General features: G+C 41.9%; 1 pseudogene across 1 annotated transcript; it reads right to left on the bottom strand.

The window, feature by feature from the left end:
• Positions 1–4075: 4075 nt before the first annotated feature.
• On the bottom strand, positions 4076–12769 carry LOC308370164 (multidrug and toxin extrusion protein 1-like; annotated as a pseudogene). Its single transcript has 17 exons — positions 12615–12769; positions 12003–12104; positions 11539–11607; positions 10592–10740; positions 10338–10380; positions 10114–10158; positions 9629–9726; positions 9244–9341; positions 7229–7342; positions 6900–6967; positions 6105–6213; positions 5855–5930; positions 5667–5740; positions 5434–5550; positions 5126–5220; positions 4705–4838; positions 4076–4396 (listed from the first exon to the last, which is right to left on the bottom strand). The product of its transcript is annotated as a multidrug and toxin extrusion protein 1-like (transcript).
• Positions 12770–13487: the final 718 nt, after the last annotated feature.

Genomic DNA, 13487 nt, shown 5'->3' with positions numbered 1-13487 from the left:
TTAGTGTTGCTGTCTACGAACAGATCCCGTCACTGAATGTTACTGACCAATTTGATTCACTGCTGTTTGCATTTTTTCTATTTCTGACCTCAAACAACCATGTGGCAAGCATGCTCTTCATACCCCTTCAATGCCTTAAAGACAATCCTTCATTTAAGGGAATTGGTTGTATTATTTATTTGTGTGTAATCCTATGGTAACGTGCAAGGTATCCCAACAAGCAATAGAGTCTGAAGTGGTTCCTGGTTGAAATACAGCCATACATCCAGATTATATTATCTGGTACGAAGAGTTGTGCTGGGTGGGTTCAGTGCTTATGTGCTGAGAGAAGAGCATTCCAGGTTCACAACAAATAATCCACCCTCAATAGAATATCATATTCATTTCCCCCTCAATCATTTATTAAAAAAAAAATCAGAATTTTCTCCGAGTTCTTTTGGATTATTAAGAATATACAATTACTCTCACTTGATTCAGTGTTAAACCTGGCAGCGTGCATACAACACAAGGCTAGAGGTCTAGCATCCTGATGCTCACCCCTTCTCCATTCACTTATAAAGCTATATTAATATTTGACAAGAAAATTACTTGCTCTTCGCATTGAACGGTAGTTCAGTTGATGCTATGCAATAAATACACAACAGAGATTATAGAAGGCATGTATGACTAAGTCAGGTTGAGTTAAGTACATTAATTAATTGCAGTGAAAATAAAAGAGTAAACATTCGATTTTTTACACTATATCAACATTATCATTAAATGTGCAATATACAGCCGCGGAAAAAATTAAGAGACCACTTCAAAATTATCAATTTCTCTGGTTTTACTATTTATTGGTGTGAGTTAAAGTTAAGTTAACATTTTAGTTTTATTCTATAAATTACAACATTTCTACCAAATTTCAAATAAAAATATTGTCATTTAGAGCATTTATTTGCAGAAAAATGACAATTGGTCAAAATAGCAAAATAAATGGAACGTTTTCAGATCTCGAATAATGCAAAGAAAACAAGTTCATATAGATTCTTAAACTACACAATACTAATGCTTTAACTTAGGAAGGGATCAGAAATCAATATCTGGAAACACCGCATCTTTTTTGTTATTTTGACCAATTGTCATTTTTCTGAAAATAATGCTCTAAATGACAGTATTTTTATTTGAAATTCAGTAGAAATGTTGTCAGTAGTTTATAGAATGAAACAAAAGTGTTAATTTTACTCAAACACATACCAATAAATAGTCAAAAAAGAAAAACTGATAATTTTTAAAAAGTGGTCTCTTAATTTTTTCCGCGGCTGTATGATGGTGATCCGTGTACCCTCCCAAAAAAAAAAAATCCTTCGTATACCAAAGTCAGCCTTTTTTATTCACAACAGGGAGATGTCATGAATAAACATCTACAGTGACTTGTCTGGATTGATATGTCTGAACTACAAAAGGCAGTTGTAAAAAATTAAAACAAAACACACGCACACCAAATCAGTGTTGAATAATGAGCAGTAAAACAAGGAAATAGTGTCTTCACACTAGTCATACAGGCTTCAATCCTTCCTGTCAAGGAGTTCTGCTGGCATATGTCTAGAGAGAGTCACGAGAGTCGCTGTGTGCTCCTGAAATCATAGAAGTCTAAGGTGAGGAACTGTAAGAGGCACAGCTGCTGGGAGATACAGTGCCCTCCACAAATATTGGCACCCCTAGTGAATATGAGCAAAACAGGCTATGAAAAAAGTTAAATTATTGAAGAAAAAAAAACCATTGACATTAAATAAATATTTTCCCCCAAAACATGTGTGCCACAATTATTGGCACCCCTAGAAAAATCTTGTAATAAAAATCTAACTGAAGTATAATTCCAGTCATGTTTTACATTTTTAAGTTCACCTGTTTGATAAGGAACTCCTAGAGGTCAACCATGACTTCCTGTTCCACTGGCGTACAAATATGAGGCAACACAGGCCAAATTCCATTAGTCATTCATCACTATGGGAAAGACCCCAGAACAGAGTGACGATCTGCGACGGAAAGTTGCTGAGCTGCACAAATCAAGGAATGGACACAAGAAAATCTCTAAACAGTTGAAAATACCCATTTCCACTATCATGGAAAAAATTCAGAAGTTTAAAGCGACAGGAGATGTAAGGAATCAGACTGGAAAAGGACCTGTCTGTAAATTGACCCCACGCACAGTGAGGAGGATGGTTCGACTGGCAAAATAATCTCCAAGTATCAAAGCTGGAGAATTGTAGAGGTTAGTTGAGTCTTGGGGTCAGAATGTCTCCAAAACTACCATCAAACGCCACCTACATCACCACAGGTTGTTTTGGAGGGTTGCCAGAAAAAAGCCTCTGCTGTCAATTAACAACAAACTAAAGCGCCTACAGCAGGGACGTGCACAGGAATTTTGAAGGGCAGTTGCTCTGCCCTGGAAAAATGGGGCAACACAATATTTTTTTCACCGCCGCTGACACGCCCCCGTCATGTAATCGCAAATGTTCACAATATCATTTTAAACTCTCACTTACCACGGCTGGCACGCCCCCGTCATGTAATCTCAAATTTTCACAATATAATTTTAAACTCTCACTAACCGCCGCTGCCGCTCCCCCATCATCTGGTCGCAAATATATATATATATTTCCTTCGGAGGGGCAACTTCAGTCGAAGAGGGCAAACGGGCAGTTGCACAAGCAACCTTAGCACACTCCTGTGCACAACCCTGGCCTACAGTTAGCCAAATGTAAGTCAGACTTTCAATGGGACCGAGTTATATGGTCATATGAGACCAAAATAAAGCTTTTTGGCAACAAACATCAAAGGTGGGTTTGGCGTCGACAGAAAGATAGCCATACAGAAGAGCACCCCATACCCTATATGAAGTATGGTGACGGATCTTTGATGTTGTGGGGCTGTTTTTCTTCCAAAGGCCCTGGACATCTTGTTAGGATACATGGTATCATGGTATTGCAGATATTAAATGAAAATCTAACAGCCCCCTCCAGTAAGCTATAAATGGGCTGTGGTTGGACCTTCCAGCAGGACAATGATCCGAAGCACACCTCAAAATAAACACAAAAATGGTTCACCGACTGCAAAATAAAGGTTTTGCCATGGCCATCACAGTCCCCGACCTAAACCCCATAGAAAATCTGTGGGATGAGCTGAAGCCGAGTCTACAAACGTTGACCTCAGAATCTGAAGGATCTTGAGAGGTACATGTAGGAATGGTCTCAGATCCCATGCCATGTGTTCACCAACCTCATCACGCATTATAGGAGAAGACTCAGAGCTGTTATCTTGGCAAAGGGAGGCTGCACAAAACATTAAATAAGGGGTGCCAATAATTGTGGCACACATGTTTGGGGGAAAAATATTTATTTAATGTCAACAGTTTTTTTTTTCTTTCAATACTTTTACTTCAATGAAAAGGTACGATTTTTGTGAATATTTTGAGTGAAAGACCAAGAGGATAAACAGTCAAGACATATTTTTTCATAGCCTGATTTGCTCATATTCACTAGGGGTGCCAATATTTGTGGAGGGCACTGTAAGAGCGCGTAGGAATATTTAAAGATGCAGTTCTAATCCAGTGCTCTTTTTGTCAAATTCAGCTAAATGCTCCTCATGATCCTCTAGCTGGACACAGTCCCGGCGTGTGAATGGGAGACAAACATAGTGGCTCACACGAACCATAAACAAGTCAATCAACACCCTGCTTCAGGAACATGAAATGGAAGGGTGTCATTACATTGGCTGTTGAGCTCAAATATCAACAACCTTTTGCCACCTTTGTGGACTCAATCGAAGAAGCAGTCAACAGAGTGCCCTCTTCAGGATTGTAGTGGAAGCACATGTGCCTTCCCTGGATTGAGGAGTTGTGTACCCACAGGGATTGGAGTGTAGAGGTATATGTGAAACCTTCACCTCTGCTTTACAATGGAACCCTCTGTATCAAAAATATGCCGGCCTTCTTTGCAGTATCACGTCCAAAAAAGAAATACTGAAACACATGCCCCCTAAAAAAGATCCTTGAGAGTCAGGATCAGTGCCCTTCCAGAGGTTACTCAGATGAGGCTCATCCATGTATCCTAGAAGGTGAAGTGGGATCGGGGAGGACGGTTGGGAAAGCTGTGGTGTTGCCCCACTCCAGTGTCCAGTTAGCCGGCTGGATGTGAAACCGCTCCGGCGGGTATTCCAGGTGGATCACCACCCCGACGGCCAGAGCCAAAATAGCCGCCAGCAGAGCCAGTCCTCTGCGTAGTACAAGCTGTGTGATGGGGAGCTGTGGTGGCGTCTGCACCTCCCCTCCATCCTTCCCACTCTCTAACCGGCCCTGGTCCTCAGTGCTCACCGCCGCATAGCCGTTCTCCTTGGAGCAGGAGCTGGCAGTGGCTGCCTGGGGACAGAGAGAGGGGTCGAGGACAACGAGGGAGACATCGTTAGGGTAGAGTGTGTAGCCCTGATGAGCTTTCATTGTAGCTTAGCAACAGGGATTGTCTGACTAGCCTAATTTGCCTCAGTTGAGTGTGCACAAAATAATCAAAACATATTATACTTTGTAGATAAACTAAAAGAATCATATTGATGTTTGAAGTATAAATTAGCCTCAAGAGACATCACAAATAACAGAACTACTCTAAGGAGTGGTGTGTGTGGGTGTTTGGGTTGACTGGGAACGACCATCAGGGCTACCCTATCTCTCACCGTTGCCCCAGTGTCAGGGCTCTTCTGTGGGGCCTCCGAGGCCTCGGGCACCAGCGCGTCCACCACAGCCTGGCCGATTGGGGGCCTCTGCACCACACACTCACCTTCCCAACTCTCCCAGCACGCTTCTGAGCCTGGGGGAGGTGAACAGAGGTTTAAATGTTTTTGATGTTAAAATGATATTCCTGTGGTTTTAAGGCATAGTCAAACACTAAGGATAAATATCCCATCAGAATAATGTCTGTACATTTGAATGTCATTGGCAAAGGACATGGGTGTTTTTATCTGACTGGCTTGATACAAATGGATGACATGGTTTGTGCATCAGTTGATACTGTTTCTGAACGGCGTGCCAAAGAAGAAACCAAACCCTTGAAACAGTTCCTGCTATCAGTCTCCATAGAGACGATGGAATACTCGCCTCCTCAGTCACCTTCCTCCAGTCTTGTTTGAAGATGAGGGTGATGAAGAAGCCGGCTTGTAGAATGACACAAATGAAAAAGCCAAGCCACAGACCAGGGGAGAGAAACAAGGATAGGGGGTATGGCAAATGAGAAAAAAAGAGAAATCCACCCACTTTATATAAAACATCTACATTATAATGGATTGATATTGTGGGACATGAAGATAAACTTTGTGACTCGAAGATGAAGATGAAGATGAAGATGAGGAGTGCAATGTGTAACCACAGCCTATGATGTCTGTGTGACAGTCTTTCAGCTGGAATACCTAATATTCGGAGGCCAGCTTTGAACATGAGTACTATGCACACTGGCAGACCAATGAAGTAGTAACTAAAAAATACATTATATGATGCTATAGACAGAACACCTCCATTGCTTACGCCTGTTTTTTTTTGTTTTTTTTTACTTGAAAACAAAAACAAACGAAAACAAACCATTGGTTAATGATTTAACATGACTTTTTTAACAGTAAATGATTTGTAGTAGAGGGAAAACAACTAACCACAAGAGAGTCGAAGAACTGGAAGAATATGAAGAGAGTCAGATTCTTGGAGACGATCGCCACAATGTTCCTGTAAAAAATCAAAGAAGGTCAACTTTCAGACATGTCATTGCCAAAATGTAACGTCTCTCAGTATTTTGACATATGGCACCGTCCCCGTATGAAAATACACATGACAACTCACTCATCAGTGGTGAAGATGTAGCCAACAAAAGACTTGATTGAAGCTATCACAATGCCCTGAAACACCGCCAGCACTCCTGCCGAATGTGAAATGTGTTGTTTCCATCATTTCACTGTTACTTAGTTTCATGTGGACAGTGATTTAACATAAATGGTGGATGAATGGATGGAATGCTTAGATAGCATAGACAGATGAACGGATGGATGGATGGATGGATGGATGGAGAGAGAAAGAGAGAGATACTACTCACCAACGAGCACTAGAGCAACCTTACATGTGATCAGAGCCCTGGTCTCGTCCCCTGCACCCAGTGCATTCCCCACACGCACACATGCTGCAGCGTGGACTCCTAGAGGGAACTGAAGTTAGAGGAATACAGAGTCGGTACGAAACACAATTTGCATGTCTGTCAGAGTCAGTACAGTGTCAGTAAGAAACACAATATGCATGTCTGTCTAGAGTCAGTACAGTGTCAGTATGAAACACAATATGCATGTCTGTCTAGAGTCAGTACAGTGTCAGTATGAAACACAATATGCATGTCTGTCTAGAGTCAGTACAGTGTCAGTATGAAACACAATATGCATGTCTGTCTAGAGTCAGTACAGTGTCAGTATGAAACACAATATGCATGTCTGACAGAGCCAGTACAGTGTCAGTATGAAACACAATATGCATGTCTGTCTAGAGTCAGTATAAACGCAATATGCATGTCTGTCCGGAGTCAGAACAAAGTCAGTTGCAGTCAGCTCAACTTGCCTCACAGCTACTACTTTAAGAAACTTGGGGTATAAGTTTATTCATATTTACAGTAAGGTTTATAATATATATAAATAAAATATATATATACGTATGTGGATATCCTAAAAGAATCAACCATATACCATCTGCCAAACTGCAGTTTACGGCCAATAAGTCTCTCCGCCATGATATGGGTGTCATTAAAGTGTTTGTCTGGCTCTCTGGACAGAATAGACTACTGCCTTTCTGTGGGTCTGCTGGCGGTGACTAAGCTGCTGTATATGACCCCTGGGTGGACCCTTACCATGTATGATATAGTCGCCAGTTCCCCCAACACATGATTCGCTGCCAAATCCACCTCACCCAGCATTCCTAACCAAAAGATAGAGAGAAGGGTGTAGGGGTGGAGAAAGGAAGAGGGAGGAGATCAAAGAGATTTTTCATTTCTAAAAACCAAATCAAAAATCACTTTAGATTTAGATGATCCTTTACATTGATATGTATTTCTTGAAGGAGGGGAGAGTGATCATCCCCTACATCCATGTATTAATGCTCACTCACACACACACACACACACACACACACACACACACACACACACACACACACACACACACACACACTTGCACACACCTACGAGGAAGCCTCCAATCTCATAGATCCACCACTCGAAGTAGGTCATGAGAGTGCTAGGGATGGCCAGCTGCATGAAGGAGCCCCACTCCTGCAGAGATGCATTGGACCAGCCTACACAGAGGGACCAACATAAACATTACTGTGTGTGTGTGTGTGTGTGTGTGTGTGTGTGTGTGTGTGTGTGTGTGTGTGTGTGTGTGTGTGTGTGTGTGTGTGTGTGTGTGTGTGTGTGTGTGTGTGTGTGTGTGTGTGTGTGTGTGTGTGTGTGTCTGTCTGTCTGGGAAAGAGAGGTACGGGGAGAAAGAGTGTGTCTGAGAGTTAGAGTGTGCGTATATGTGTTTCTGCATGTGTGGTCTTGGGTTCAGCAGACACACGCTGGTGCAAACAGAACCCAATCCCTCCAATGTCAGTGATCGGGTCAGTAGTGTGTTTGTGGAGGATAGCTTCTGTTTCCCTTTCTCTTCTTCCCCTCAGTGGGACATCTGAAGAGAGCGCCAGGGGGATAGCACTGCAGTGCCAATGTTTATCCATGTGTTTGATAAATATCGCACAGAGAAAGGTTGTTTACATCAATGTAACCACAGGTATCGTTAGTTATGCTCTTCTCCATACACGTGTGACTGTGTGCGCTCACACTTCAGTTTGTCTGGGTGTGCATGTACAGTGCATTTAGAAAGTATTCAGACCCCTTTACTTTCATATGGTGTTATGTTGCAGCCTTATGCTAACATTGTTTACACACAATAACCCATAATGACAAAGCGAAGTATTCAGATCCTTCATTCAGTGCTAAGTTGAAGCACCGTTGGCAGCGCTTAAAGCCTTTAGTCTTCTTGGGGATGTTGAGGTCTCTTCAGAGATGTTCCATTGGGTTCAAGTCAGGTATTTGGCAGGGCCACTCAAGGACATTCACAGAGATGTCCCTAAGCCCCTCCTGAATTGTCTTGACTGTGTGCTTAGGGTCAAATCCTGTTGGAAGGTGAACCTTCAGTCCAGTCTGAGGTCCTGAGTGCTCTTGACTAGGTTTTCATTAAGGGTATCTCCGTACTTTGCTCTGTTCAGCTTTCTCTCAACTCTGTCGTCCATTCCCTGCCACTAAACACCCCCACAGCATGGTGCTGCCACCACGATGCTTCACCGTTGGGATGGTATCGGGCAGGTGATGAGTAGTGGCTGGTTTCCTCCGGACATGGCGCTTAGAATTGAGGCCAAATAGATCAATCTTGGTTCAATAGGAGACCAGAGAATCTTGTCAGTCAGAAACAAGCGTGTTTCTTCACCTTCAGGTGCTTTTGGCAAACACCAATTGTGCTTTCCTGTGTCTTTCACTGAGGAGAGGCTCCCGTCTGGCCACTCTGCCATAAAGCCCCGATTGGTGGAGTGTTGCAGTGATGGTTGTCCTTCTGGAAACTTCACCCATCTCCACACAGATCTCTGGGGGGACCATCGGGTTCTTGGTTCTTGGTTCTTGGCCCTGCTGTGAAACCCTATACAAACAGGTGTGTGCATTTCCAAATCATGTCCAATCAACTGACTGTAGGGGAGAGTGGAGTGATTTGTGCCTGCGGGGAAGTTGTTTAATGGCACAACTTACCCTGCACCGGGGGAAAGTTGTGCCACAAGACCACTTTTTTTCAGAAAGCTATATTTCTTAAATACTATATTTCAGATCCAAAGTGATTGTTCCCAAGGATGCACAACATCCTGAAATATATGTACATCTTTCAGTAGGAAGCATTACTGTCATGGCCTCCCTTAAAAGTCACTTTAAGTAAAAACTGTCACATCTCACCCCACTCTCCCCTACTCTAATCAAGACATGGGAGACACTTGAGCTAAGTGTCATAGCAAAGGCAAAAATGTCTAAAATCCTGTTTGGCTTTGTCATTGTGAGGTATTGAGTGAATTCATTTAAATGATATTAGCATAAGGCTGAAGCATAACAAAATGTGCGTGTGTGTGTGTGTGTGTCAGTTTGTGCGTGTTTATCAGTGTGTGCACGTGTGTTTTACCTCCCCATGTCTTCAGATGAAGCTTCTTCCAACGGATATAGCCAAACAAGAGAAGGCAATGGATGATCTGGGACAAACTGGAGGCTACAGCAGAGCCCCTAAAGCATGAGGGAGAGACCCAATGTCATCCTTCACATTCACTGCACCATACTCTCAACAAAGACTTTGTGTCCCTCATACTATACAAACTTTCAAATTAATTTTGAATTACATGAAAAACTCGATTTACATCAACAAATAGTTTAATACTTTGTAGACCTTTGAAGAAGTTTTTGGGTGGAAGTAAGCATTTCTAGTAGCAGTAGTTTTTGTTCTCCAAATTATTATTTAGTTTAAGCTATATACATAATAGGTTATTGTGTCCATTTATTTATAGAACACCTACTTTACTCCCAGTTCCATCTGGAATATGAGGATGTAGTTGATGGCAATATTGCAGATGTTGGCAACAGCAGCTGTGTACAACTGAGGCAATATGATGCCCTGGGTGAAAAATAATCCAGTTTCAATGCCCAGTTAAGGTTCATAAGTTTCATAGTCATGAGTAGCCTACATACCGTCACCAACGCTAAGAGAGCTTTTATGTTAATGTCATATGAATGTAGGTGACATGAATGTTTGTCACACGAACAACTGAAAAACTGATTTTCAGAGATAAAATATACGGTACACCTCAGGAGCCCACAGCAAAGAACTGACATGTTTTACCAGAAAAAACACTAGGTGGCACTGTACACAACAAAAACATTAATATTAATTTCCTTGTTCCTTAATTTTTCCGTGTGCACAGATACTTAAGAAAAATATCAACCTGACCCTATCCACCTTGGCTACATTTTTTAAGACTGACTTGATGCAGACATACAGTACCTGATTTTGAAGGTAAGACGCCTGCAGCTGATGAAGGAACATGGCCTGCCAAGATACAGATAGAGTTACAGATTAGTGAGCGTGACATATTAATATAGTATGAACATATATATGACACAAAACCTTGGGCTCCATCTTTTTCATCCATTATGAAATGTATCTAGTAGGATGTGAGAGGTTTGTTTGGGTTTTCTGTCACATCAGTCAGATCAGTCAAGACTTAAAGGAACTGCAGGCAAGAAGGCCAAGGCATACAGCTGTGCAATCCTGAAACAGAAGGAACACCAAACATAAACAGATGTGAGCTTTTCCACAACATTCAGGTTTATATAAAGAACATGATATAAGTATACAGTTGTGTGCAGGAGTGCTCCATGTGGAAATAACCTCATTATTGTATTAATTACCAGCACATAATGAGTCATGATTTGATCCCATGACCTGTCAGCTTTAGCAGGCAGTGCTATAGCGCACTCACCTGGTCACCTCTGGTTCCTGCTTCAGGGCCAGCAGGATGCTCTCAGTATTGATGAGGATGGCCCAGCAGGGCAGGCAGAACAGCAGTAGAATCAGCATGCTCCTCTGGAGGATCTCACCCACTCGCTTCAGGTTCTTACTGCCAAAGGTCTAAACACAACAAAGAAAGGTAAACACATAATCACTGTACATGCTGTGCAAGCATACAGACAGACTGATAGGTCATGCATACATATGTAGCAGACATGGGAGTGAGATGTTGCCTTGCAATTATTTCAGTCATTCCCTTAATTGGCACATAATTGTCAACACTGTTGTTATGGTGACAAATCCAGTATCTGTGCCATTTCTTCCTGCACTTGAGTGAAGCTATGGATGCGTGCAAAAAGTTACAATTCTTTCCTTAATCTATAAAATCCTTTATCTATAAAATCAACTGAAAAAACCCTTTTGATAATCTTTTGGAATAAAGGGGTTCACAATCTCCACAAGGCGTGATAAAAACCTTGTGTTGCTCCATGCTTAACCAATCCTTCCATCCAATCCATCCAACTATCTTGACTAAAAACTACCAGTAACTAGTCTTTACGCACAGATATGGACATACCACATATTCATACCAAAACAAAAGGGGTCTCAAATTATACACATTATTAACATAAACTGAAATTAACATACTGTATATCTTAAAGATAATATTCGATAACAATATCATACAAAACAATTTAAAAAATATTCTCCATGGCTCTAACAGCTGTCAAATTGTAATGTATCAGATGAGACTGCTTTACTGCTCTCTTTCCCCATCTGTGCAGTGGAAGGACTTTACAAAGGAAACATCTGACCATGATAGTGACATTTCATACTCCTCTTTTACCTTTTCAAGCTCAAAACTAGAATCACAAAACTGTCTTCAATTAAACCGCCATGTGTAAGCCCAGAGTGTACCTGAGAGACGAGTGTATCACAGGCCAAACCCAAGCCAACCCCTGTAGCGGTTGTGGTGAAGTTGATTGTCTGGGAGTCAAAAGGAGAAGACAAGTTCTTTCAGCAAGTTCTTTCAGCAAGACGCTCTTTTCATGTCAAAACTTCTATTGTCTGATTGATTGGGACATGCAATTAGGTTTTCAAGTATAACTACAAGTGATGTTGAAACACATTGAAATTCCTGCCAATGTCTTACATTGGTTGCTAAATGTTTGACAGATAAAACTGTGTTATTTTGGCGATGATATGGTATGCTAATTATTATTTATACTACATTTGGTCATTCACAAAAGCGCTTATCCAAAGCACACATGTTCTACTAGAACTATAATCTTCTACAAATATGAAAGGGCAACTAAATGTGTAATGGCAACAAGAGCAGCCACTGACGTATGTCCACTTGGAGAGGGTCATGGGTATATTACCGCATTGGTCAGAGCATATCCTGCCAGCTCTGTGTTTCCAAGGTGACCACACGCTATTGAGATGACAAAGGGCAGGAGGAAGTTTAGGATGTGAGATAGGAGCTGAACATGGACAGAGAGACAGACAGGGTGCCAAGGAAACAGGGATTCAGTGAGGAATTATGTTTTCATTTTTAATACACACACACAAAAAGAGACAGTTTCCCCAAGAAATACTAATATCTAAGCAATATTCCATGGTCACTGGTAATGATTCTTTTTTTAATATCAGAAATTCCTGAAAACGGTGGTAATGGTAATACTTGTATAAATGTATCTATTTTATACTTTTGTACATTCAAAGAAGTTCCTCCTTTAGCATCGCATCAGCACTTGTACAATACTCAGACTGATTCATCCCTTTGTCCAGAGTCTCCTGTGACTGGAAAAGTGTCCACCTCTGCTTACTTTCCCACACTTGCCTGTGTGTCCACCTAAACCCCTAGTGTTAAGGGCTGTAACATAAGAGTCCTAGTGTTTGGCCCCCTGTGTGTGTGTGTGTGTGTGTGTGTGTGTGTGTGTGTGTGTGTGTGTGTGTGTGTGTGTGTGTGTGTGTGTGTATGTCTCCAACACTCCTGACAGGATGAGGACATGATAGAGCTCCTCTCTGTAGGCCAGGGGCAGCAGGCGTCGCAGCCAGCCGTAGCGGAAGAGTTTACTGCTGGCTGCCGTCTCCTCGGTGAGCCCGACTGCACTCCCGGGGCCTCTGGAATCTCTGCTTCATCCATTCACCCGTGAAGACAAGAACAAAAGGAGAAAGAGAGAGAGAAAGAGAGACAGAGTGACCGAGAGAGGGAGGGAGGATGAATAGACAGAGAGAAGGCCCAACAAGGTAGCAATAGAGATTCTGTGTTGCATTGAGGCACACAAATTCTGCTGTCAATTCATTGGAGAAACTCGAGGAGAACATGCACACAGCCTGGTGCACACATTCTCTCACACTCACACACACACTCCCTCATACACCCCGTACCCTCACACACACAGGGGAAAAAAACTCTGCAGGGTTACTGACTAAGTACTCTGCAGGGTTACTGATTAACAATCAAGCCCTTTTAATTCTAGCAGGACAGCAGCACTCAACAAGGCAATAGGGCAGGGAGAGGTTTTGTGGTCTTAACTGTTGGTAATCTTATTAGGAATGCCTATGTAACAGCAAAGTCTTGTGCTTTTGTCTGGCATTACATTATATCATTGAAAAAGAAAAGAAAAAGACTTGTTTTGAAAGAGCGGTGGCAGTCAGAAAATCAATGTTTATAACTGAATGACCTGACCTTTGTCTCTATACGTGGATTTTATTTTTTTTACCTGTGTCAGAGTTACGCAAGTCTGCCTTATTCCACTTCCCCTAGTTCATGAGGTCTTTTTAATTCTCCCACTTTTGTTTGTCTTGCTTTGATCTGTTTATTGGACTCACATTGATTTTGCTCACGTTGCTGTTGATTT

Source organism: Sprattus sprattus (assembly GCF_963457725.1).
Source record: "Sprattus sprattus genome assembly, chromosome: 1".
Lineage (NCBI taxonomy): Eukaryota > Metazoa > Chordata > Actinopteri > Clupeiformes > Clupeidae > Sprattus > Sprattus sprattus.
The sequence above is the reverse complement of the archived record's forward strand: the minus strand, read 5'-3'. Positions and strand labels throughout refer to the sequence as shown.